General features: G+C 44.6%; 1 long non-coding RNA gene across 1 annotated transcript; it reads right to left on the bottom strand.

Annotated features, from left to right (window-relative positions):
• Window positions 1-6,171: 6,171 nt before the first annotated feature.
• On the bottom strand, window positions 6,172-23,253 carry LOC142776986 (uncharacterized). Its single transcript, XR_012887890.1, has 3 exons — window positions 22,822-23,253; window positions 9,020-9,231; window positions 6,172-6,282 (listed from the first exon to the last, which is right to left on the bottom strand). It is a non-coding gene; the product is annotated as an uncharacterized LOC142776986 (long non-coding RNA).
• Window positions 23,254-27,605: the final 4,352 nt, after the last annotated feature.

Raw genomic sequence — 27,605 nt, 5'->3', positions numbered from 1 at the left:
GGGCTGCTTCAAACCACCCACTCGCTATAGTTATAACGTGACGGTATGCCTAGGGCAATTCTACGCTTCCGCCACACAATGTGGCATGTTTTAACGTATTTTTCTATCAAATATGGTGACTGCATATTGTCTTTAATTTTTCGAAAAAGTTTCAAGCACTTGCGTAGTTTTGGCGTAGAGTATTTGACTCTCATACGGTGTGTTTTTTCTTTATTGTATGCGAAAGGTGCGATGGACACCAGTGGAGACGGAGAAACACATCGCCACCAAGCTTGGCTGCTGTTGTGAGCTTATAACACATTACGATACGAAAAAAAAAAACATGACAGATTCGCCGGCACGCAAGGATTGTGGGCAGTAGTACCGTTCCCGTGTAACATCCCTTCTGAAATCACGCCTTCGCTTTTGTACCATAGCGCGCAACACAACCGTTCAGCAGGGGCAAGAGCATGATGGTGGTACAGCTATTCGTAAAAGGCGCTGACATCAAAGTGGGCGAAGGCGAAACAGGCCAAGCCGCTGCCTGGTCGCCGGAATCCCCCACCTCAGAATGCATGAAGCCGGTCTGAGGGCGCTGCAATTTGGGCCCTTATGCGGGAAGAAAAAGAGGGTACTTTGACACCCTCCAATTTAGAGTTCTAGGTATAACGCCTGCTGGTCGAGCTTCGTACAGGAGGGTGACGGCCTACAGTGCTCGTCACTTCACTGACTATGAACCGGGAGTGAATCAGTGTGAACTCACCCGGGTCTTCTTGTATACGTGGTTACATCAGGGGCGGATAAAAGGCTTCCTCAAAGGAGTAGACTGGGAAAAAAGAGGGACTGTTAAGTGCACGCTCTCTGTTGTCAGCGCTGAACTGATTATCGTGATAGGGGGAGGGGGGGGCGAAGGTGTGTACGGCTTCCTTTTGTATGCGACAGCGTGTTGCACGACGTTACTGTCTCGCAATACCACGTAACCATACAAGACACGGAGCCCACATGAGGAACAGTATAGCACGAGCGCATGGGTCCAACAGATATGCGGCTCAGGCAAAGTCGAGTATTTGAAGCTTTTCAGCATACACGCACTGATCCCTGCCCCATGTGCGCAGTCATGTGCACTGTTGAGTTGAATCTGAGAATACGTAGACAAATGTTGGGTCTATTTGGGTGACTTCACAAATAGAAAAAGTTCGGTAGGGCTTTCAACACATGTTGAGATGTTGGAAACGGGAGTGTTATATATGTGTATATACCTCTAAGCATTTTTTTCTCTAACGCGATAGGTCACGATGGCACATTTTTGGGAAAACAGGTTGTCTTAGACGGGGTAGATATGCATGAAATTTGTGCGAAGTTATTCGCATACACGTTCGTTGCAATGAAGCTCTCTATTTAAGACTTCCTGCTTTAATATATTTAGCATAAGCGTTTTGTGTACTCCTAGATGGCGGCTTATTGCGCCGAAGGGTACGTTTGGAATCGTCCAGTAACCTTGCAGCCTACATATGCGAGTGTTTAAGAGGCAGGATTCAAATACCGCATCTTGCGAATCGGTATCGCAGCCAGAAAGTTCGAATACATATATATATATATATATATATATATATATATATATATATATATATATATATATATATATATATATATATATATATATATATATATATATATATATATATATATATATATATATATATATATATATATATATATCTGCAGCCTTCTAATAACGCTATTAACGCTATAACCTTCGAATAACGTTTTTCGAATGTCGCAGGTTCGGTTCCTGCCCACGGCAAGTTATCTTTTCACCCACTTGTCTTTCTTAACATTTGGATTAAAATTTGGTTTAATAACTTCCTCTATACTTACCTTGGCATTATTGTCTGATATATATATATATATATATATATATATATATATATATATATGTGTGTGTGTGTGTGTGTGTGTGTGTGTGTGTGTGTGTGTGTAGGTGTGTGTGTGTGTGTGTGTGTGTGTGTGTGTGTGTGTGTGTGTGTGTGTGTGTGTGTGTGTGTGTGTGTGTGTGTGTGTGTGTGTGTGTGTGTGTGTGTGTGTGTGTGTGTGCGAGTGCGAGTGCGAGTGCGAGTGGGAATGGGACGGGTTTGAACCCTCTTTGGTTACGAGAGTGCATAAAATTCGTGCGTTGTGCAAATGATGAGAGCCTCAGTTTCACACAGCCGACTTAATATGTGCGATTAACACAAAACACGGCAGTGACTTGTCCTGAAGTGCAGAACGATGAGTCCAATAATATACATGCTTGAATAGAGCTACTGGAGCTTTCGCTGTCAGTGTCACTGTGGCGTAGGTTAAGACACATAGGCTCTAATTGACGCAGTTAGATGAAAACGACTATGCTTATTTCGTCGCTATATATTTCCACTTACCATATGTGCATGCACTATACGTTAAAACGTAACGTGCACGTGAGAGAAGATGTCGTATTGAAATAAACGTGCACATCTTGTAAGCGTTCGTTTCTAAACCAAGGATTCAATTTGATGTAGGTACCATGCACTCGCGGAAATAACGCAGGACAGGCACAGCAGGTGTCATACCGCAGCAACGCTGTGGAGTGGGGGATGGCATCTACTTGAGAAGATATGAGAAAGACAAAAATGAGCGTAAATTTAGCAAGGCGGTCGAATATTTGACGCAAGAGGTATATAATCTGCCCAGCATTCGGTTGGGCGCAGATAGCATGCGAAACTGGCTCGCCTTTGCCGACACCTTTACATTTAGCGAAAGGAAGCGTCGGAGGTGCCTGCGTATATACGGTGCGGCGAAGACCTCCGCGAAGCTCTTATCTTGACTCTGAAGGCGTCCGCTGCCTTCCTCTGCAGCCCGAGAGTCTTGATAGGCGCGCATTTAGGAGAGCGAAATGTTGGCTACTGCGCCACATGAGACCTCCGGCGCAGAGCGCTCCGCGTCCGAGTTATTTCGAGACGGGCCGCTTGAGATTCCCGACATTCCCAGAGTTTTCGCCGCTCAGGCCGCCTCGAACGACTTAGCTGACAGGCGTTCCTCCATCTGAAGAGCCGCTTCGCAGCATGGGGAATAAAAATGCGGTATTTCAGGCACGCTGAGAGCACTGCATGCGCTACTGTACATCTCTGTCGCTGCGCAGAACCTCCGCCTTGCAGTTGCGGGCCTGCCGAGAAGAGCGGCGGAAAGACGCTCAAAGAAGCGCGGATATGTTTCACGCCGTCCGCGGCTGCCAGGCGTATACGTTAAGGCGGAAACATTCTCCAGCGAGCCTCTCACGACAAGTAAAGCCTGCTATAAGAGCCCGTTGCGATAGGAAAAAAAATAATAAAATGACAAAAAAACAGCTGCTCTCGTTTTTCAAACTTTTCCTTCAAAGAACCCTAAATGGATAGCGGCTGTCGCTCGCCACAGTGACGCCGACAGCTAGGGGAAAAAAAAAACAGAGACATGCGGCTCTGCCACGTGCTGCCATGTCAAGCAGACTTTTTAGTGGCAACGCTTTGAGTCAGCAATATCAACAAGGTTTAAACGTGCATGTGCCGTTATTATATTTCGTTCTGGTATGACAGCGTTCAAGCCAAAGAAGTTGATAAATATAATACTTAAACCCAACTTATTAATGCTGTTTATGCCGACAATTTGAAAGCATGCGATATGAATATAGCCGTGACACGACGAAAGAACAGCTAATGCTTTGTGCAATTGGTATAGAAATGGTTGGTAGTTTATGGAATCTTATCCAGAAATAAATGGCGGCGCCATCGTCGTAATTCCTCTTGCCTAGAACTCTTCATTTCTTCTGTTATCTTCAGCAAGCGTCAGAGCTAATCTGCAGTTTCCCAGCTAACTCGAGCCAAGCTATTTCAAGAAAAAGTTGAGCAAGACACGAATAAGATACCAACCTAATTTTATTATGGCAGTCTCATCACGCATACTTGTATTTTTTTTTTACTGTCACGCTTTGTTAATTAGTGAGAATCAATTGCCTAAATAGGTGATGGCTCGAATAATTTCCATAATTCAGGCTTATAATTCTGTATTGTTCAAGAAAACATCAGACTAAAAAACGTTTGCCCACTGCGTCATTTCTAATTAAGTTTTCTTCGCTTTAAAGTTGTGGTGCTATGGGGGTGAAGAAAGATATGCGATGCGGGCACGCTCCCGCTACGCACTATTTTCCATGTTATAAAAAAGGGCGTGGAAAAGTGATTTTATGAAAGTGCTCTCATACTTGGTCTGTATGTGTCTTTTTCACGCGACCGCGTTGTTTAGTGAAGCACCCCGGCGTGATAATCCTTCATGAATTATTTTTGATTCAATTGTCATTGTTTCGTACTTCCTCTTTCTCCATATTTGGTAAAGGTGACTTCGCGCCGTCCTAGTGTCAGTAACTTGAGGTATATACACTTCGAGGTACTTTAAATGTATGTGACATCATTGATTAAGGACAGACAAGATAATCTTACTGCGCTTTGAGGCCCGTCTTGTTACAATATACGTGTGAGTTAAGCAACCAGCTAAGGCGTTTACCGGGACGGGCACAAGCTGATTACGGTATAAAAGTCTATATATTGCCTTATTGCCTCTTCCTTCAGCCACAGATACTGGCGTAAGGAATCTTGCCCTTGCGTCATGATGGTGTTCAACGCGAAACATGCATGGATAAATAAAGGAACTCATAGAATAAGAAAGACACAGCAGAATGAACGCAAACATTTCACTGTAAATGTTTGTTGTCAGAAGCAACAAGATAAGTGCATCCGTACACGCAAAGAGACCAAATTACGACACATGAAAACCTGATTGATTGGTATGTGGGGTTGAACGTTCCAAAACCACCATATTATTATGAGAGACACCGTTGTGGAGCGCTTCGGAAATTTTGACCACCTGGGGTCCTTTAACATGCACCCAAGTCTGAGCACACGAGCCTACATCATCTTTGCCTCCATTGAAAATGCAGCCGCCGCAGCCAGGATTCAATCCCGCGACCTGCAGGTCAGCAGCCGAGTACCTTAGTCACTAGACCCCTGTGGCGGAGCCACATGAAAACCTGCCACGTTTAAAAAGGCGGCTTCATTTGCAATCATTTGCGTAAACCGCATTGTTTACGCATGAAACACATGTAGACTAATGCTTCTTTACAGATTATCCAAGTGTTTTAGCTAACGGGACTGGGGCCTTGCGGATGCTAATTAATTTCTGTGGAGCAGAAAGCAGCACATATTCCTTTAATTTCCGTCCATTTTTTTATAAAGCATGTGCCACGTTGTGCACGTACGGCACGACAAGGCTTTTTTTCATTTCACCAGAATTTCTCGAGCACATGCCATTCTGTCTAACTTCAAGCCATTTCTGCCACTGAAAGAAGTACAGGGGGGGGGGGGGGGGGTCAAACTTTCCCAGGCCACGCTCCTATCGGATTTCATGGTATAGTGCCCTGGGAATGAAATCAACAAGTACTGCTAACCGGGCGAGTTGGTGCAGGGTAAAATGATTTTGCTTTATCGCTGCTCAGTTTGAACGTGAAGAAAGAGAGAGATATGGTATGAAGAAAGGCAGGGAGGTCAACCTGACAGCAAGTGTCTGGTTTGCTACTTTGCACTCGGAGAGAGAAAAAGGGAGACAGAAAAGTAAGAAAAAGGGAATGAGCGAAAGAGAGCGGGACAAAAGCAAAAACACACAAACACACTAAAACTTCACAAGCGTTCGACGAGGCGGGTCGATCGCATAAACTTCAACTTTCACGGAGATCTCCGCAATGAAGAAATAAAGTATGCTGCTACGGAACAACACCTGTTCCATAGGGCCAAGTCTCACACATTATTCGTAAGACAATTGCTACACATCCGCAAATAACAAACGTGTTTATATTAGATTCAACATAAGGCATACGTAATCAGCAGATCTTTCTTGTGTAAGTACAAGGTCATTCAAAATTTCTTAGGCCATTATTCCAACTAATTCTGTGGCAGCGTCACCTATTAACTTTTGACTGCACCTGCACATGCTAAAAAATTTACGAAGTGAATTCAAATGTTTAAAAACCATCAAGGACAAGTTTGCTATTTATTGAAATCGAATTTTATTTTCCCATGATCATAAAACGAAATACAACACATACATGCTAGAAACTGTGTGAACAAAAAATTTCAAAAAAAAATTATTTTATTTCGCGGGCTTTGCCTCTGGAATTTAAAGTACGAAAAAGCAAAATCATAACTTTTAGATACCCAAAGCACCTGTGTTGTTTTCCTGTTGTAACAGCATTAGCAGACTTCTTTTCTGAAAAAGAGGAAAAATATTTTGTCATCACAACCACACCAGGCGAGTGCACAGCGAAAAACAGTGTGAGCACAATTATTTACTCAGTTCAAGACTTCTAATAGGCCTCGTTAGAAGCACTGGCTTGCAGCACAAAAATATATGATCACACATAATAAATAATAGTACATATAATACAAAAAAAATGGCAGAAAGCAGAAACAACTTCATAAACACACAAAAATATTGGCTAACAATATTAGTTGAGGTAAAAGGAGCAAAGGAGTAATTCAATGTAGTAAACAATACAACGATTAGGGTTATGCTATGCGAAATCACCTGGCGTTTTTCTGAACATCACAAATATGACGGAAAAAGCTTTCACATTTCTGGAAGTACGAAACTCTTCCTGGTCATTTCATTCCATCGCCAAAAATTTTGCTCCCTAGTTATGAGAGTCTGTAGTATGGCGCCGACTGAGATAAAAGTCGTCAAAAGTCATTTTCAAAAGTCATTTTGGAATGCACCTACTTAATGGCATTTCCAGCAAAGTAATCAAGTGATCTAACTAAAAATAATGACTTACTTATGTATATCAATTTTGGAACGCTTTTCCCACGAACAATATTGAATAATGTTGCCAGGTTTTGGAGTTTTTTTCTGGTAACAGAGAATTCCAAGGACACAAATAAAATATCTGCTGGTGACCTTTTTGACATGCTACAAATTAAAAATAATTTACACACTGAAGTTTAGCAGATAGTCTAAAAATTGTGAATTTCACTTTTTGTGGAAAAAGCTCTCTGTATTCGCTCTCTGTATTCGCTTTCTCCGAGTATCTGCTATAACATTGGCGAGAAGATTAAGTGAGCGTCAATAAGCGATCGCAAAGCAAAGTGTCTAAATTGACGGTTATAACGGCTAGAGAAACAGTGTCGTCATTGAGGGCATTGTCGAAATAAATGGTAGATGTGCTGTCTGGTGCATCGGTTTTCGTTTCGACAGATAAATTAGGCAGATTGCATCACTCCACGGTGATTATCATTGGCTGCTTTTCCAAAATTTTAAAGTGGCTATAGACTTTTCGTAGAAAGGAGTTGAATTTGCCCATTTGACTCGACCAGCTACTACCACTGCTAAAAAAGGTAATTGTCTTAATTGCTATAATTAATGCTGCAAATAATGTTTGTGCTTATCTGAAGATTCATTTTGTCATAGGAAAGGTAACGCCTCAACTAGCACGCAAGTACCTCCTTTCTCTAATGATTGATTGATATGTGGGGTTTAACGTCCCAAACCACCATATGATTATGAGAGACGCCGTAGTGGAGGGCTCCGGAAATTTCGACCACCTGGGGTTCTTTAACGTGCACCCAAATCTGAGCACACGGGCCTACAACATTTCCGCCTCCATCGGAAATGCAGCCACCGCAGCTGGGATTCGAACCCGCGACCTGCGGGTCAGCAGCCGAGTACCTTAGAAACTAAACCACCGCGGCGGGGCCTCCTTTCCCAAATTTTTAAAGAATATTGGACACATTTCTTGAAACACCCTGTATTTAATACACATGTAGACAATGCGAGGTGAAAACAAACAATGAAGAACGAGCAAGAAGAAATAACGAGCTCATAAAGAGACAGTTCTGTAGCCAGGAATGTTTTTCGGAGGGGGGGGGGGGGGGGGCACATGTTGATGGCCATGAAAAATGACTTTCTTCAATACTTATGCTGAGTAGGACCACCCACAACATGTGAATTCAGAGGGGGGGGGGGAGAACTCCTCGGGCATCCTTCTGGGTACAGGCCTCCACTGAGCACACTTCCTTGGAATACAGCAGATGTCACACAAGCAGAAGCATAGTTGTCATTATTAAGAGATGTAAACAGAAGCCTGCACAAAAGAAAGTCTTTAACCCAAGTGAGCACATTCAGAGGAATGTTTTGTGGTGTTAGTAAAATATGTAGTGAGAAACCTTATCAAGAGCTGTAGAAAAATATGGAAACAATGCTTCAACCTGAGAGCCCATGTATAATGTCAAAAAGGCCAGCAAGTCTGGTGTCACATGAAAATACTTACGAAATCCGCACTCATATTTGAAAATGATGTTACGAACTTGCAGCTAGAGGCCTTTCCTTGCAACAGGAAAGCTGCTACTCATCACAGAATGAGCTTCTTAATTGTTATACAAGTTGGCAATGATGCGTCTGATGACTCTGATCTTGATGGTTGAATAGTGGCCTAAGCATGCGCTCTCAAAATCAAGGTATAGTTGCTGACTTTTTATACAAACTTCTTCATGGCGCCACCACTCGTCCCACTGAAGTAATGTGAAATTGCGAACGAAAATTTGGATGCCCTTGTGGGTGCTGTTTTGATTTTTGTGCTCTAGCTGACTAATTTGGCATGCTGTCAAACACAGTAACAATGTGCCAGCGATGTTTACAATACCCATGCTAGGTTACCAGTTTTAAATGTTTGCACTCACTACGGCTCGAGGTTGCCAGTGTGAAATTAAACACAGAAATTACAACTGTGGGTCTTGAAGGTCACCTTTAAAAGGCTATGTTTTGAATTTGCCATGTCAAAAGCAAATTTCAAACTGGATAATGACAACAAAGTAAACATCATGTACATGGTACAGGTTTGTTTCACACTCACTTACATAGAAGAACACTAACAATGAGTATGAAATTTTGACTGTAGTGCTATAACCTCATGCAACGAAGGTATGGGTGTGCTTATGAGCTGCTTGATCACCTGTCACTGTTCCATGCTGCTAGACTGAACGCTGAACCGTCCAGAATCGGCAGTGGAGGATGCAGCGAAAATGATGGCGCCTGATGATTTTCTGGTGGTGCGGTGACACAAATTCCTGCAACATCAGGTCACCGAGGTGCTTTTGGCATGAACAGTCATAGTGGCGCTCACTTGAGAGGCGACAGCTGGCTCAAGAACAATAGAAGCAGCACCTGAAAGAGAATAAATTGTGAGTGTGACATTGTAACTGCTGTGTCATGACCCTGTGCCATGAATAATGTGGCATGCTTGTCTAACACGTTGTCAAACCTTTTCATCAGTCACGTGGGTGCATAACTGCACACTATATGTATACTGGTTTGGGATGTGGGTATGACCAACATGTGATTCACTGCCTATGTTAACTCAGGAACAGCAAGAATGCACTTTGAAAATCTCTGAGTAAGCATTAAGGAGACAGTACAACAGTACATATGTTGTCAATAATAGCAGCTTCACAACGAGTGAAAAATTTCAATGAAAAGATACAGTATATATCATAGTTGTGGCTGCATTTGAACCTTGGAATTCCAGGTGGTGTACATAGCCACACTAGTGGTTGTAAATGCTCTACAAAAGATTAATCAGGCATCGTATTGAGGCAATATCGAGTGTGTTTGCTGTGTTGGCTATACTTGTTTAAAACTATGTAATAAACAATAAACATGTACTCATATATGACTCAAGAAGCTACAATGACGCGCTGTTTTACCTGACAGAAATTATCATATGTGCATCATGTCACCGTGGCATGTACCTGATTTTGATAAACCTTAATTCTGTGCTCTAAAAAACAACAGTTGTGAGTGCAGGCATAATATTCTACCATCAGCTACTCTTTAGACATCAGTGTGATCGACTTGACTGGTAAGCCCTTGGTCGGCTGACAGCTCCTGAGTTTGCATAAAAATATACATCCACTTAGTAACAATTGACTCAAGGAGTAAAAAAAAATTTAAGCCAAAACAGCTTGCCATTGAATCTTTCACATGAAATCGATCTCCACAAATCATGATCTTTTCTGTATTGTATTTGGATTCATTCCATCAGAATGTTTAAAACCACATTTTTTTAAGTTATTTTTCTGCCCTCTGCTGCACTGTGAATAATAATTATATCCCAGGTACAACACTAACAGAACTAAAAAAAACAGTATGTTTATAACGAGTGTGTTTAATCAAATATGTGCAACAAAATATAAAAGTAAGTGTATATGAGCTTCAAAAACATCTTGACACTAATTACCTGAGCCAATTACTTGCCCTGTAAAATTTCAGTTCTCTCTGAAAAGAATACGAGCTTTCCAATTCAGTATACAAGTGTTGGCACTATTGCAAACCATGTAAACCATTTTACTATTTATAATCTAGTAATGACCAAAGCAAATAGACTTGAGAGTGTGCAAAAAAGGCATACCTTTTTTGAATGTAAAAGCTTCTGCTGAAATAAATTGAAAGGTTTTTATCCTCAATTGAAAAAAATAATTGATTATATTTCAGTCACAATATTAAGGTATCAGTTCTGTTCCTGTTAAGGTGGAAGTGAGATCGAAGATATCAAGTAGCTCTCACCCTGCAAACTTCAAACAGAACTGAAGAGAAAGAACACAACTTTATAATGAAACTTTCTTCAGTTGAAAGTTCTCTCTGGCTGTTCGCACCTCGGTGCTACCTGCGACCAGCCGCCTTTTATTAGACAAAGGAGAGGAAATGGAACTTCGGCTTAACGGTGAGAACCCGCCTGTATAGGCTGCAGCGCGGGAAGATTCCACGGTAGATGTCGTCTCGTCTTACGGCGCCACGGAGTACTGGCACCGTAAACAGAGGCTCACCTAACGCGCCAGCACAAAGGGAGACGCACACATCCCACGGCTGCACTACGGTGCTGACAAGCCCGATCACTGTCGGCATAGAGTAATGCGACTGCTGTGGACAAGTAATCAGAGCGAAATGAAAATGTAACGCTCGAAATGTAAACACGACCAAGACAATCAATCCGCGATTTGCGTAAATGCTGTATTTTTCTGCTCTCAGTACGCACTTCGTTTTAGAAAAAAAAGATGAAAAATGATGATATGCGATGGATATACTAGTATAAATTTCTGGAGGTGATCTGTATTGCAAATGATTACTTTCGTCTATATTTTTGTTGACGGAGGGGACAGTTGTTTTTTGCACTATTCAGTGAAACATCATTGGTAAACGTGTGCTCTATCCCTAGTATTTTCGAAGTAGTGAAGTCTTGGATTCTTAAACGTGTGCTGTATTCTTGATGTTGGTGAAAGGGTGGAGCGAGTTTATTTCCTGTACACTGTGTCCGCTTTTTTGTCCGTATAAATACGCGAAATGTTTTGCAGTGCACTTTTTTCCTCCGAGGAAGTTGAAACGTTGGGAGATGGCTATAGGCGCTTTTTCAGTGTGGCCGCATGGGGATTCTAGCAGAGATTTCGATCAATTGCGACTCCCAAGGACCTGTTTGTGCGGGTGTAGCAGACAATTTTTCCACTGGTGGTGATGGGATATGACGCCATTGCCTGCCGCGTGAACGCAACCAGCGCCAATTTGTATGGAGAAATCTCGAGGCTTTGCTTTCTAAAGTACGCCGAAATAGCGTTTGCAGCTTTCTGAAGTTTCGCACGTATCTGCGGACGTATTACACCAAATGCCCAAACACCAATATCGTCTGCATACATACATATCTGCACTGACTGTGGTACAGTTTCCACGAGGCCGATCATGACAACACTGAATAGTGTGGTGCTCAATACAACACCTTGCGGAACACCACGTGAAGAAAGACGCGATACGGTCAAGAAGGGGAGAATAACACGACAGTATGAGCGCTCATAGTGTCGTCTGTTTTTTTTTTTTTTTTTGTCCTTCTTGACCGTATCGCATCTTTTCTTCACGCTCAAACTGAGCGGCGCTAAAGCAAAATCATTGGCCTGGAAACGTTTGACTCTCCCCCCCCCCCCCCCCGTGCATCGCTAAGGTAAACTCTTTAGCAAAAGGCGCTCCCCTTCTTTATCAAAGCTACTAGACATATTATGACAGAACAATATGTGAAACTCGTTGTCGAAACAAAGATTAGCCAATATTAGCCAAAAAAATAGAAAAGAAAGATTTGCAATCAGTGCGTCCAGTACGGTAATTGCTGTGCCACAATTCCTTGGGCGTTCTTCCAGCGGATAAAAATGGTTGTTTTGGTTGTCATCACAGAAGGTGAATTTGCATCAAAAGCCTATGCAGTAGTGATGTCTATAATAAAGAGATCTCATTATGTTTTACTGAAGAAAGTGAATGTGGAATGGAAAAGGTTGTGTTCTGAGCTCCACCTTTAGTGGCCTCCCAGGATGATAGTATCAGAGACAGGCACCTGGCAGAACGCGCTGAGCAATTTTCTTCGTGATTTGTTCCGCATGTTGCATATCCCTGATTGATCCATGGGTTTCTAATAGCTGCAGTCATGTAGTACGCTTTTTAAAAAAAAGACCACTGACAACGGCACTTCAGTCTGATACATTGACGTAAATTAGTTATATTACTCCATGCCCCTGTACCCCTTTTGTCGTGCGTTCAAGAATATATTGATCATTCTGGTGCAATCACGTTTTAAAGGGGGACAGGCATATGAGCTAGCAGGGTCTTAGATCTTAATTTATACGTTTTATTTAGGATCACCTTATGTTAATTGTGATGGACAAGCCCACTTTGACGGACATATCGCTCGCATATGTACAATGCAATGCCAGGTTTTGGGCCCAGGACCACTCAGCGAGGTATGGAGTCGAGTCGCGAGTGCACACATACACAAACATATTTACAAAGGGAAAAAAAAGGATCACAGCATATGCACGGAGTGAATGATGATGAATGGGGCGAAGCGTCCGTCAGTCCATTCGCGCTTCCGTCTGTCCGTTCGTGCGTCCGTCTGTCCATGCATCTGTCCATCCGTCCGCGCATTCGTCCGTCTGCTTGTATGTCTGTCCGTCCATGCACCCATCCGTCCGTTCACCTAGTGAACAATCCAAGTACCCCCATATTGCATCTTTTCATCATATAGTGATCATTTAGAAGTACCACCACCCAGCGGACATTCCAAGGACTAAACGGGAGGTGGCTACCTACTCCTCCTCCTCCTTCTCCTCCTCCTCCTCCTCCTCCTCCTACTACTACTACTACTACTACTACTACATACATCACGGACGCACGACCCATGGCTTAAGGAGCTTCGCCCTTAAGAACGGAACTAGGAAGGAGCAACACCTGAGGTGGTAGAAACATACGATCCTAGCAGTGGTAATTGCCTCTATGAATAAATAGTGTCCCGCCATGTTAGCTTGTTGGACGCCGATGCCTGATCGCTCGGCACGGCGTGCCGTGTGGCTCGTTGACATCCTCAACGTCAGTCGACCCTTGCCATGACACGGTTGCAGCAGCAGTAGGGTAGCTTTGTAGCTCATGAGCAGCCTTCAGCTGCCACGTTCGTCGCACAGCACACCAGCGTCGTGTCAGCCTCCCGGAACAGCAGCAGTAACAGCGGCCACAGTGCACCAGGCACCAGAACTCGATGACCCACTGTCGACGGCAGCGTCACCTCGCCTGATACCTGGGTAAGTCACCCATCCAAAGTGCAAACCTCGTTGTCGCTGGTTCAGCTGTCAGGAACGGCAGCCGGAACCCCCGCGCGTTGCCTGGTCCCTGGACCAGGCACCCAGCCGGAGTCCAGGAATGGTAGAGCATTTAAAGGACGTCGCCTAGTTTCTAGGACCGGACGTCCAGCCGAGAACCACCGGTCTTTGACCGCTGCGCTGTCTAAAACCACCGCACGCACACCGCTGCACGCGTCTTAATTTTGTTCCCCTATAAGCTGCGGCGCACAACCAGTGTGGGGGATCGGCACGCGTCGCACGTACACCCACTTCGTTTTTCTTCATCGTCCCCGCACGGAAACCCCTTAATTGTTTTTTGACGTCTCTGTATCATGACAATGTGTCAGCGGGGAAGATCACGAATGTATTCGGATATGTAGATGGTCATCTTTTATTGTTTGACCCCACCCAACTTGTGATATAGTTGACATATTTACTTACTGTTGAGAAGTTTGTGATAACACATGAGCTATCTGTTACCATTCCAGTTTTAGGCTGAAGAAATTTTCTATTTGAAGGCCATTTGTGTTGGGACTATCACCCTCGTGATAAAAAGATGCTGCGTATCAACTATTCTACTCTAAGGTAATGCAAGGAGCAATTTCTAATCTTTGTTTTGACTACGCGATTCGCAAATCATGCACCGATGAAATGTCTAGTGCTTTGATAAACAAAAGGAGCGCCTTTAGCTAGCAGGTTACCCCAGCCATGTATTTATTTCAGCGGTAGAAAGTGCGTGAAAAAGTAGACTGGTACGTGTGCGAGCAGTTTTGATGGCTGGAATAAGGTTGTCGTGCCGTACATGCACAATGTGACCTACGTTTTACAGAAAATTGGACCGAAAATAAAGGCAGGTGTGCTGTTTTCCACTCCAGAGAAATTCATCAGCATCTGCAAGGCCACTGCCCCGTTAGCTAAGAGACGTGCGGGATGTGTAAAAAAGCATCAGTCTTCATATGTTTCACGCGCAAACAATGAGATATATCGCTTCCCGTTTTCTTGCGGAAAGTTTACTTTGGGCAGTCGGGCAGGTTTCTGAACAATAGTCGTGTTCTGTCTTGCCCGTCCGTGTTTGCTAGTGCTAGGTTACGTTTTGATAAATTGGCAAGGCCTGTTCTTTGACTCCCACTTCTAACTGGAACATTTTCTTCATTGTTGCTACCTTCGACTAGTTCATTTGTTTGCTTGAGTGACGTTTAGGTTTGATTGCGATAAATATTCGCTGGTAATTATGGCTAATAAATGCAGTCTTAAATATTGGAATTTCAAGAAACCTGAATTCCGTTTTTAGAGTTACTGTCTTGTTGCCAACTAGACATTAGCTTGAAGACAGTTACCAACAAGACAGAAATACACCATATATTTCTTTGGTTAAGCGAAGTTTGCTTCGTTTAGCCAAAGCTTAGCTCTCAGAAGCTTTGTGGCATTTGTCATTATTCATATGGCCTCGAGCTAACGGGTTCTCTGCCACTGCACAGCCACCTTTGCCTCGAGACATACGATGTCGACAAAATGAAATAACAACACACACGGTGTTTCCCAGAAAGGTCAAGGTGTGAAAACACTTTACGCGCCAGTAAAAGCGAAAAAGAAAAAAAACAGCGCCCGTCCAAGTGGCACGGGAAAGTCAATTTCAGTGACGAGATTATACCTACCACCTTTCACACAAAGAAACATGCGCACACAGACAAGAAATGCACTAAGAAAAAAGCAAGGGGTAGTACATATACAGGAGAGGTTCAGAGACTAGGTATGTATACTTTGAGTCTCTGAAGGAAGCGACAAAGCCACGCGGACGGTTAGCGGCCAGACGTGCTGGCATTGTTGAGAGGTCAGAGCAGTCTCTGCTGACGACGTGAGGACGGACACCCGCTGCGCGCAGGAGAGAACCCTGGCCCTCTTGGGTGGCCTCGTGCAGCGCTCGCGGCTCCGTTCTGCGGTGCACCCCACTCGGCCACTGGGCACAATGGTCGCGCCGGACCCCTTCCTGGAGGAGGCGTTTGGCGCCTCTCGCCCTCTCCTGACTCGCAACAGCGGGAGTCCGACGCCGTCGCTCTTAGGTGATACTGCGCCGTTCGAGATGCGCCATCGCGAGCGTAGCCCAGAAAGGGTTCCTTATCTCCCGGACGCGTTCTCCAGCGAGGAGGTGTCCCGCGTGCTACGGTATCGGCAGATTGTATCGACTCCAACTCGCGAAAGAATGAATGGGGAGCGTGGATGCTCGGGTGTGCTCAGCGGCACATGGCGAGGAGAAAAAAAAAACGCATAGGCCAAACTGCCTGCCGAATTGACATTCAACTGAGACTACAAGTACAGTTCGCTAAAGGAGACAGCCTGTTCTCACCTTGCGCAAGTTCGAGTGTGAACCAACTTTATCAGAAGGCTTCGGTTGTCTGTAAGCATGCTTATCAATAAGGAACTGAAATAATTTAAGGTTTTCCAATCGAGCGACACTCAGTTCGAGCTCCAGCACACTGCCCGTGGTCTATGAGAATTCATGGGTAGATACGCGGCGATGCCGATATACATGCAGGAAAAAAAAAGTTTAAGAAATGCCGCCATTTGGAAATCTGTGTGATGCTCCTTTTTTTTTTTTTTTTCATGTCAGATTCTGACTCGGAGCCACCACAACTATATGTCGCAGCTCAATTTGACAGAAACTAGATTGTCACCAACAACAGCTCGTAGATCAGGTTTGATTATGTGGGCAGACTATAATTGCGTTTAAAGCGTGGAATTAAGCCGTTCTGACGGAAACCCGCCTCAGGCAGTGAACCTGTGACTGTGAGCTTTCAACTGGAAAGGCTACAGAGTTTAGCAATCGCTGAGCAATTGAAGCATGATAAGCGACCGTATACTCATGGCGCAACTCGCTTGGAATAGAATACCACGCCATGTAGCTAATTATTTGCTGTGGCTATGTGTTCCTTATGGTATGCTTCGTAGGCTGATTCCTGGTTTCATTTCATTACGTTTCACTGAAATGGGAATTCAGATTATCATACACCACACTCTGTAGTAGTGGCAAATCTAGGACATTAATGGACGTTAATGGTAGGTAAAAAAGTAAATAACGATAACGTGAAGCACTCGACTGCGCCGTTCCTTGATGCACCTATGTCGATCGCTCTGAAATGTTGAACACCATTCACTAATTTATCGCGTGCACTTTCTTGCATCGTGCTCGTTACCAACCTGCCTTCTCACCAGGACAAATTGGAAGAAAAAGAAAGTTGTCACCGTTTCATTTGCTTTTAATCTCGGCACTCTCTCCTGTTTTAGGAATTGAGAATGTTGATATAAAGAAAGGGGGTGGGCTGGTAAGATTCCGGAGTATCGATGGCTGTCAAAATTCTTCGCCAGTTGAAAGGAAAAGCCCGTAAACTCGTGCAATACATGCCGTCGCACAACCTGGCCGCCGCTCATTTCCTCGCGGAAGCGCGTGCCGCGCGTGTGCTATCGGATGCGGGTTCGGCGTGTAATTCTGGTGGCCCGGCGCAGCCCTGCTTAGTGTCCTAAGCCGGCGGGGCATTGACGTTCGCCCCGCTCTGATAGAAAGAACGGCGTCTTCAAAGGCCGCCAAGCCTAGGCGCCTCTCGGCATTTTATGCGCGCGCTTAGCCGCCAGGCGCGTCCCTAAATCGGGACGACTTCTCGTGCGTCGGCGGCTCCCGGCGGGCGCCGGCAAAAGAGCGCGGGACAAGGCGGCGGCAAAACACTTCCGATCGTGTTATGGCGTCCGTAACCATCTGCCACTGCTCGCGCGGCGTTATCTCAATGGCAGGATGCACTTTGAAGCTCAAAAGCGGAAAACCCAAGTGGTCGCCGCGCCCCGCCACCGTGAAAGAGAACAGGGCGCCCTCACTCGAGCGCACCGCGGGAAGAACGCCTAGGCGCCAATTGCGACATCAGCTGATAGGCGCCGGTGGCCCTCCTCTCGCACAGCCGAAGCACGAGTTGGTGGACGCTGTCACCGACTCTCCTCCCTGATCAGGCGCCGCGGGCGGGCCTCGCCGGTGGAACTAATGGCGTCCGGCGACGATAACAGCAAGATGCAGCCGCGACACTTCGGTCTAAGAGCACCGGTACCAATTAAAGGCTTCGCTATTTCCCGCGGCCATTCTACAGCAGCAGCGACATCGTCTCGGAGAATGGAGTCGTCGCTACGCCTGCCACATTTGTGGCCCCTGTCGAAGCACCGGATCGGAACCAACGTCACTGTATGAAGATTAATCCACAGGTAAACCTTCAGGGAAAATAAACAACCACAGCAAACTGATAAATTCATTCTGATATATAGAAATAAGGTGAGACACGTTAAAGAACCCCAGGTGGTCGAAATTTCCGGAGCCCTCCACTACGGCGTCTCTCATAATCATATGGTGGTTTTGGGACGTTAATCCCCGCATATCAATCAAGAAATAAGGGGAGAACATAAACTTAGATTTGTTCACAATGCTGTGAAATTGACAAATACCGGTGTGACTGCGGGGCAAAATCTCAGATTCGTACAAAACGCGATAAGCCTTAAAGAAGTGTTATCAACAAGACGCGCACACACGCATTTATGTATGTACGCGGGGGACTTTATACGAGAAGGCTGTACTGCGCTCTGCAGCAGAAAACGTTCTACTTCGCAACACAGCGCCCATTCGCGTGTGATGTGTGCCTGCCATATATATATATATATATGTATATATATATATATATATATATATATATATGTATATATATATATATATATATATATATATATATATATATATATATATATATATATGTATATATGTATATATATATATATATATATATATATATATATATGTATATATATATATATATATATATATATATATATATATATATATATATATATGTATGTATATATATATATATATATATATATATATATATATATATATATATATATATATATATATAGACCAATTCTAAACAGTATACTAATGTAGCCATTCCATTTCGCATATACATTTGTTTCAATACAGTGTACAGTGGAAGGGAACTTTTTTAAAGGTTTAACGCCAACACATGTCGTACTCTTCTGGATCCTGGTTTCTCTGGATGAGTTGTGAGTGACTGTAACAGGGCAGTGTGTGTCGCATGGCATGAGAAACGAGCCCGCCCATATATCAGCCTTGAATGGCGCCAGCTCCTTCCTCCGGTATGAGCAGGAGCTCTTTTCGCATAGACTACTTCTTTCCGGCATCTTGTACAAATGACCGCAGTTTCGTAGCTAATTTATTTATTTATTTATTTATTTATTTATTTATTTATTTATTTATTTATTTATTTATTTATTTATTTACAGCAAAATGTTGCTGGAGACCAGGGGAAAAAAGCTGATACAATCAGCCTGAGGGTGTGCCGGCCACCCTGCACGTGTTACAGCGCAAAAGGGGGTAACGAACGAAAAAAAAAAACTAAAAAAATGTAATGCACACGTAATATGTGGTGCATGAATATCCTTCATGCAAAAAAGTATTGTGTTTCCATAGACATAATAAATAAACGTAATAAAGAAATAGATTGTTTTCTTTTAAAAAGAGCGAAAAATGAAAAAGAAATAGACGGCGTTGTTTATGAGACATACTTATGATAAGGATATTGTGGTGAGAAGTCTCCGTAGTTCTTTAAGGGAGGTTTTCGGAATGTTAAAAAGCTTCTCCTTACTAACTATATTTAACGTGCTGGTAGCGTGAACCGAATCATTTGTTGACGAAAGGTAGTGCGAAATTTCTTAATTTGCCATATTCTTCAGGTTTGTGTATATTATACTTTATTAGGGCGGCCTGTAATCCTGCTAGCGTTTGTAGAGTACTAGTTTTTTCATTAAACTGGATTTATACTGCTGACATAGATCATAGTTAAACATTGACTTTACCGGGACCATATTGTGTGCTATAAAGAGATCATTGGTGTGTGAGAGGTATGAAACCTTGCATGCGAATCGAATCACGTGTTTTTGTAAAACTGCGAGCTTGTCAATGTTTGCTTTTGTAGTAGTACCCCAAACTAGCAATTCATAATTAAGTATGGATTGCTAGTTAAGCAGCTTATGGTGGAGTTCCATACGGGGGTGAGCGGCGTGACCATACTTACTGCCCATACACCAATTCTCCTTCTTCTCCTGCCTCGTCGCAGTGATCTATAGTGACTATGCACTTGGCTGCTGACCCGCAGGTCGCGGAATGAAATCCCGGCTGTGCAGGCTGTATTTTTGATGGAGGCGAAAATGCTGTAGGCCCGTGTGCTTTGATTTGGGTTCACGTTAAAGAACCTCAGGGAGTCGCAATTTCCTAAGCCCTCCACCACGGCGTCTCTGATAATCATATGGTGGTTTTGGAAAGTTAAACCCCACATATCAATCAATCAATCTCCCTTCTCCTCCTGTGAGTGTGAAGAGGTGGGAGGACCCACTTCTCACTCTCACGGGAGGAGAGGGGGAGAGTTGTCGCATGCGCAGCGGGTCGCCGAGGGCCTTGGGAGGAGGTGGCGGTGCCTCCACTTCGTTTCTCCTCCCCCGTTTTATCTCTTCGCCACATCTGCGTGCTCTTATATAATAGAGTGCTCGTTCGCACCGTTGCACTCTCCTAGCAGCGCTGGGTGTTCACTTTGCGCCACACACGGCAATATACACAAATGGGAGGGATGGGGAATTACATAAACAGTACACAACATATACACAATATCCACACACAAATCAAACCTGCACGGAAACATGCAAATAGAAACACAAGTCAACACCAGCGCTGCTTCGCAGTCACACCTATTGCGTTAGATCAACTCTATAATGTTCCTGAAGATGCCAGGTACGCCGCTACTCAAAATATTTCCGAAAACTTTAGTCGTGCACAAATAGCCAGGCCTATAGTACAACTTCGAATATATTTTTAAGTTTGCTTGAATTAACCAATAGCAACCATTCAATTCAAAAACAAAATCAAATATGATTTTACGTTAGAGATTTTTTTAAATACTTGTACGCTTTATACATTCAACAAGTAAAATCACCTGGCATTGCCAGGTGATTCACCTGGATGCCAAGTGAATCCCCCTAATATTGCTAATTAAGTGTATACCGCTGTTGAAAGAAAAAGAGAGCGAGGGAGAGAGAGAGAAAACGTCAGTTTCCATCACTGTTCAATTGCAACTGTCACAAAGCTCTGGGCTGAACGGGAAACGCTCCTGGGTGGACCTCTGCTCCTGCAGATGCTTCGAAGGATATAGGTGCATCTCTCATTGCATCTGCCTCACTCCCTGCGTATCTTGCCGACTGTTTCTGTAGAAATCGCGACATCTGGAGTCTCATATGAAAGTTCACATCTCATTCATTAGGTGAAAGGTCAGGCTTACTAGATCTTTTCTGGTCAGCCACTTGTATTGATATTTCATAACCTTCCTTCGTGACCCGATGGGGTCTGACTATGCCCTTCTTTTTAACCTCCCCAGCCCAACGTTGAACATCTGCGGGAAAGTGGTAGAGGAAACAGACGTATGCCTCATTGTGGAAGTTTCATGCACAGAGATCTAAATTGAGCTCGGTGCATCATCTGAATTTCGCCTTTGTTTCGATTATGGTCGCATCCAGTCCTCGGAAGATCACGCCCGTGGCTACATTACTCCCGTTTAAATGTGATTGTCTACATATACACATACGCTGACCAGACCAATATTTGTGACTGCATAGTCTCCTATCGTTGTACTGAAAACACAATTTCGTTCACATTGTCTTTCTTAGGTACACCAAGTGGCGGCGTTTGCCTATCTTCATATGGTAAAGCCAGCTTTTCGGGATTTCATCACTGGAAGCTAACACCACGGAGAGCCTCGCAAATTCATAGGTTGTGGGTTTATGCAGTACAAAGCCTTAAACGCGCGTGAAAGGAGGTTCTCGCCGAGTACATGGCACACTTTCCTTTGAAAAAAAAAACAGAAGAAAACATCACATTTAGTTGTTTTCGCCAGCGAGAATTCCGGCAGCGATTTCCGCATTGCCCAACCATTATGAAGTGTGGTTGGCCCTGCCAGTCCCTGCCACCCAGTTGCATATTTGCGCAGGAACCCCAGACACGGTCAAACAAACATACTCTGTGCCGCGGTGTGCGCGCGTGGCCGAGCCCGGCAGCCAGTGTGCGGCCGTCACGGCCATCGGGCAGGTGGCGACTGCCGGTATCTCGGCCGGAGCCGCGTCGCCGGCGCCGATTAGCAGGGCGCCTGGGCTCCAGGCGACCGGGTGCTAAACCGAGGGAGCCACGCTGGCGCCGGCCGTCGGTGGGCCGCCTCTCCGGCGCTTTTTTTATCGCGTGTAGCGCAAACACCGTTTTCGCATATTCGACGCCGTCCGGGTGGTCCTCCAGCCGCTGTTGGTGCGAGGCGGCCAGCGAGCCCCTCAGCGCGTTTATGGCGCTGCGCAGCTTATGGGTCGCCTATCGAAGCCCTCCGCCAGGATCCTTTGAGGTGCCCGCCTTTATCCCGCGGGCCCTGGTTACGTGGGTGCGCGTGACGATACGGACGTCTTATAAGGTCGCCAGGGGCAGCGTAGCCGATGCGCTTTACAGCTGGCGGCACACTCTGCGGATGATACGCCCGGCGCGCCTGCATTGAAAGTCGACGCGCGGCGCGGACTACAGCACTTCAGCCGCTCTGGAACGCGCTGTCTGGCTGACTTCGGGAGCACCTCTCGCTCCTGTTATCGAGGCCGCACTCCTGGCCAAACATGCAGCAGAGATCGCGGCGATATCCGTGTCCGGGTCTTCTTCCCCTCGCCTGGCGCATGCCGAGAGAATGAAGACAGCCTTTATGAAGTCATAATAACATAGTGTCTATCTCGCCAACTTTTGGCACCTGTCTTGCAACATATCTATCGGAAAATGATTGATAGACAATCAAGTATGTCGACTGTTTCATGTAGGCGAACATGGAGCGGCATTACTTACTATTTTCTATCTATAGTAAAATTATCTTTATGAACAAAATAATATGGTTACGGAAAGTTAAATTGGAGTAGGAATCAATGGAAATCCTCGATTTCACAAGGTTGTCTGTACGTAGTATTGCGACACCATCGTGACGAAAATTCGCGAATTACTTACAGAACTGGCGTGGGCAAGCCATGGACGCTCCTCCCACTGAGGGCTGCAGGTGGCGCCTATAACGGACACCTCGCGCAATCATGCCATTCTGATCATTTTCTTCACCGGCGACTAGCGCACAGCCGGAAGGGCTTGTCGGCTCGCGTGTCGCGGGCAGCAGCCCCAGGGCTGGAGGCGCACCACAGCGCTGACCTGCGGAACCGTCGCGCCGAGTGCCACTTAGGGGGAGCCCGCTCCCCAGACCGATAAGAACCGAGGGCGACGCTAATAGCTTGCCAGACGTACGCTTTTACGGCTGTCGCTTGAAGATCTGCTGACAGACGACCCGTGTTCTTGAGCGACCACAGCGTATCTTGGCCCAAGACCGACAGAGACGTCGCGCAACCAGAGCGCACTCAGGGTTCTGCCGACGGCGCCTAAGTGCGACGGCGCTGAAAAATAACGTTCACGCATGAAGGAGCCGGTCCCGAGCCCTGTCTTCTGCCCTCTTCCTTGGTGCTCGTCGCCTTGTTTTTGTTTTGTCTTCCTTCTCTAATCGCGGCGGACCACGGTGTCCTCCTGTCGACGCCCCCATCTGGTGAGTCGAGGCGGCCCCTGCGTCTGACCAGGCCGCACGTAACTTTACCGCGCAGATACTACAAACAGCAGACGCGTCAGTGACTCTCAGCTCCACTTTTGCGGAACCATAACAACGTTTTAAAACGAAGACTAGAATGACTTATTGACAGCGCTGCTAAAACGTCGGAATGGGCTATCGGGAAATGTCCAATAGTCACTTCCATGTCACTTTGGGATTCCTAAGCATCGCAGGGGTCAGTAATCGAGCTTGTGTTGTTTTAATGCATCTTTTACTACTGCAAAGATAACCGGGTTTATGATAAGCTAAGTGTAACTTTAACGGTTATGACGATAAAATAAACCTGATGAGTTTTCATAGATTTCGTGGCAAAGGGTTGCGTTACTCTGAGAACTTAAGTATATCTTAGCTGTGACATAGAAAAGTTTTTTCTCTCAGGAATACAGGTAGCGAATTTTCTGCAATAACCACCAGGATTGGTAAAGCGTCAAAAATTAATAACTGCTGACGAGCTCCTAAAAAAAGGACGCTCGCACTCGGCCACGCAAGACTTGATAACGGCGAAGCTGGTCGATTCAAGTAGGAGGCTTTATCGGCGAATGCTGTGCCACTTAACTAAGTTTCAAGCTTGATGTTAGCAGGGCTATTCTTCAGCTTTTTATGGCTCTTAGATAGATCAGCTTCTCTGTCATCCATTCTTGCGTGGTCGAGAGCAAGTTTCATCCTCTAAACTTGGCGCGGTTACATAGCCATTTCGGTAGCTTCGACGCGGCTCCACCGCGACTGTTGCTAAGGTTCATGCGCGGCTTGGGATCACGTGCATGCGTGGTTTAGATTGACGTCACACCAGCTGGCGCGCTTTAGCGAGGCGAGGCAAGGTGGGGCGAAACTGTGGCGTCGGTGGTTGCTAGGCAACGGCGCGGAGAAATTTCTTACGGGGAACAGCAGTTATGCAGTGCTCAAAAAAGGGCCCTGCAACACTTATTTAAAGAGCCATGGAATGGATTCAATGAAGGAGCTTGTTGCCTCACGAGGTCACCGCTGCAAAGACTTTTTAATTCCGTCAAGTACGAGTGAAGTTGCAAGATTTGTCGCACACTGCAATCGCATTCTCCCTCTCGTCCCAACGAAAGCTCTGAAAACTAAGCAGAGAGGGATGGCACGGGGAAAGAAAATACGTCACGTGCGCCTGGTGACCTCCCTCCCCCCGAGGACTTTCTTTTTTTTCTTCAAATACGCTGCTTTTCAGTGCAATCGCGCGCGCATTCGCGCATGTGTCGCAGCCTCCCGCGGCGGCCCTAACGACCGAGCGCGCCATGCTCAAATCAGCCAATGGCTGATCCAATGGTTGTCACAAGGGATTTTTCAGCTTCTCGCGTAATTCGTCGAGAGAAGAGAAAGCAGTTTTCAGCTGAATGAGAATTTATTGCAAATTCCAGGCCACGTGCTGCGCTATAACATTTGGCTCGCACGTTATCAGGAGCCCTAACTACCGATTGGCAGCGTTTTCTGATCATGCTCTAAAAATGTTGCAGGGCCCTTTTAAAAGCTATTTTTTTAAGTGGAAATGGAAGCTTTTCTATATTTCGCTGCTAAAATTTTTTCTCTGGTAGTTCATATGGCACAAACCTTGTCCACGAAAATTCATGCACTTCGTGGTAGTCTAATGTACCTTACATAGTACTCTTTGACGGAACTGGTGGTGCCGTTTTCTGATATCTGTCCCCGTGTTTTAGGCAAATATATAAAAAAAGCTTCAACTAAAAAAATTAAGTGAATGTTACTGACGGTAACCTTACAATTACCAAATCAGTGCTCAGGCTGGTGACCTTTAAACAAATAGCAATTTGTACCTCTATGAGCGCAATTTACGAGGTTGCCTAAATTAATGTTTATATTGACCTTTGCGAGTATGTATTCGACCACTTTGCAGTTTCTCCTCGACATTGTCTTGTCCGGTGATTGCAGTTTGAACGGCCCAATTCTTGCGGGATCGGTGCGAACTAATAATTAGGTCATTTCATTTCGTAGGTCGGTTGAATTCAGAGCTATGCGTGCTCCTCATCCCTTTCTCCTATTCTCTTATTTCACTCTGCTGGCCGCCATTCAGGTTTCATACGTGATGCTCTGTATTCAGTGTGCAGACAGCAGGAATATTTAATTCACTTTTTTCTTTGTCTCATCACAGCAATCAAACAACCACTTAGTATTAGATTACGTGCTACATGAAAAGGAGCATGAAATGGCGCCCAAACAAACGTCCCTATATTTTATAGTATCTTATTATTTTCTTTCCACTTTGGGACATTATACACATAGATAATGTAATATTCGGTACTACCCATCGAACGTCTATTGTAATAAAAACTCTATGGAAACTCTCGACGAGTTTCTGCAATCGCAGTCACCGTCCTATTCCTTACAAAAAACAAGCCTATATAATATCGACTTGTGCATCGTCACTCGCAAGTAAAAGCGCCAGCGCTGGAGACGGACGTGGCTGATGAAACGAGTCTGCTATCTCCATCGCACCAAAGGTACGTGCAATAAGATCAAGACGCGCGCAATGATGATGATGATGAGTGGAATTTAATGGCGCAAGGGCCAATTGATGGCCAAAGAGCGCCATTTCAATAGACTAGAGATATGACCAATGATATGATGCGTGGCTGTAAAGGGGCCTTAACATTCCTCGCGCTAACATGGGTAAAAACGTAGAAGTAATAAAATCATGACAGTGGCGTGAGATATGTGCAGTGAAAGTAGATAGCACAATGTCCTGATAATAAAACAATGATGAAGATGTAGTCACCGCAGCCACGACCACGGTACAGAGGTCGTGCTACGGATCACCTCGAAATATGGGGTGAAAGATATGAACATTTTTTTTAATAACGTGAAAAGCGATTGCAGTTTAAAAAGCGTATCCCTGCCGATGAGCATCCCTGCACTGCAAAAAATATTTTCCCTTGATTACCTAAAAAGGCGTAAGTAACATGCTGCCAACCACTTCTATAATAAGAAAATAGTACACCAGATATAGAACGTACAGCCCGTTCCACTTTCACGGAGATCTCCGCAATGAAGAAATAAAGTAACGGCTGCTACGTAAGAACACCTGCTTCGTAGGGCCATTTCTCACACATTATTCATAATACCATTGCTACATGTCCGTAAATAACAAACGTGTTTCCATTAGATTCAACATGGGGCATGCGTAATCAGCAGATATTTCTTCTGCAAGTACAAGGTCATTCAAAATTTCCCAGACCACTATTTTGAACTAATCCTGTGGCAGCGCCAGCTGGGAACCTTAACATCCTAAGAATTTTATGAAGTGAATTCAAAATTTTTATTTTTTTATTTTATTTTCAAATACTGCAGCCCCGTTATGGGGCTATCGCAGGAGTGGGTACACAGCAAGAAATAATAAAAAAGGTACAAAACAGAACAGCTGAATACACAATTACATTGGCAGATCATAGAAATACAAAAATTTTACAGAGTTATACAAACAATGAAAGGTTTACAGCACACCGTCTTTTAATGCCTTCAAAAATTCATCTTTCTGCAAAGGCCGAATGTGACCTGGTATGAGGTTCCACATTTCAATACATTGAGGAAAAACGGTGTATTTGAAGAAATCAGTACGAGGATGAAACACAGATACATTAAGTGCGTGGCTGTTTCTGGTGGATGATGGTTTCGCAGGTGTTATGTAGTTGTTGTGTGGTGAATATTGCGGTGAATTAAATAAAGAGTGAAAAAGTTTCAGAGACTCAATGGCTCGTCTTTTAGAAAGTGATGATAGACCAAGCTGCGCTAGATGGCATGATGGTGAAAAATTACGATCATAGCGACTGTAAATCAATCGAATAGCTTTTTTCTGGATGAATTCAACGCGTTTTATGTCAGTGATTTTATAAGGGTACCATACAGTGGCTCCATACTCAAGGATCGGTCGTACGAGGGTTTTGTATGTAAGCAGTTTTGTTTCCCTTGGGGCTAAACGTAGTGAGCGGTTAAGGTATCCAAGTTTCTTCAGAGCTTTGTTGCATGTTGTATCGATGTGACTAGACCAAGATAAGTTAGTAGTGAAAAGAAGACCAAGGTACTTATATTGTGAGACCCGCTGCACTACATAGTTATTAAAAGAATAATCAAACACAGATGGGGTTTTCTGTCTACTGAAACGCATAGCAGCTCT

This window comes from Rhipicephalus microplus, chromosome X (genome assembly GCF_043290135.1).
Source record: "Rhipicephalus microplus isolate Deutch F79 chromosome X, USDA_Rmic, whole genome shotgun sequence".
Classification (NCBI taxonomy): Eukaryota; Metazoa; Arthropoda; class Arachnida; order Ixodida; family Ixodidae; genus Rhipicephalus; species Rhipicephalus microplus.
Note: the sequence above shows the minus strand (reverse complement) of the source record. Positions and strands in the feature narration are given on the sequence as shown.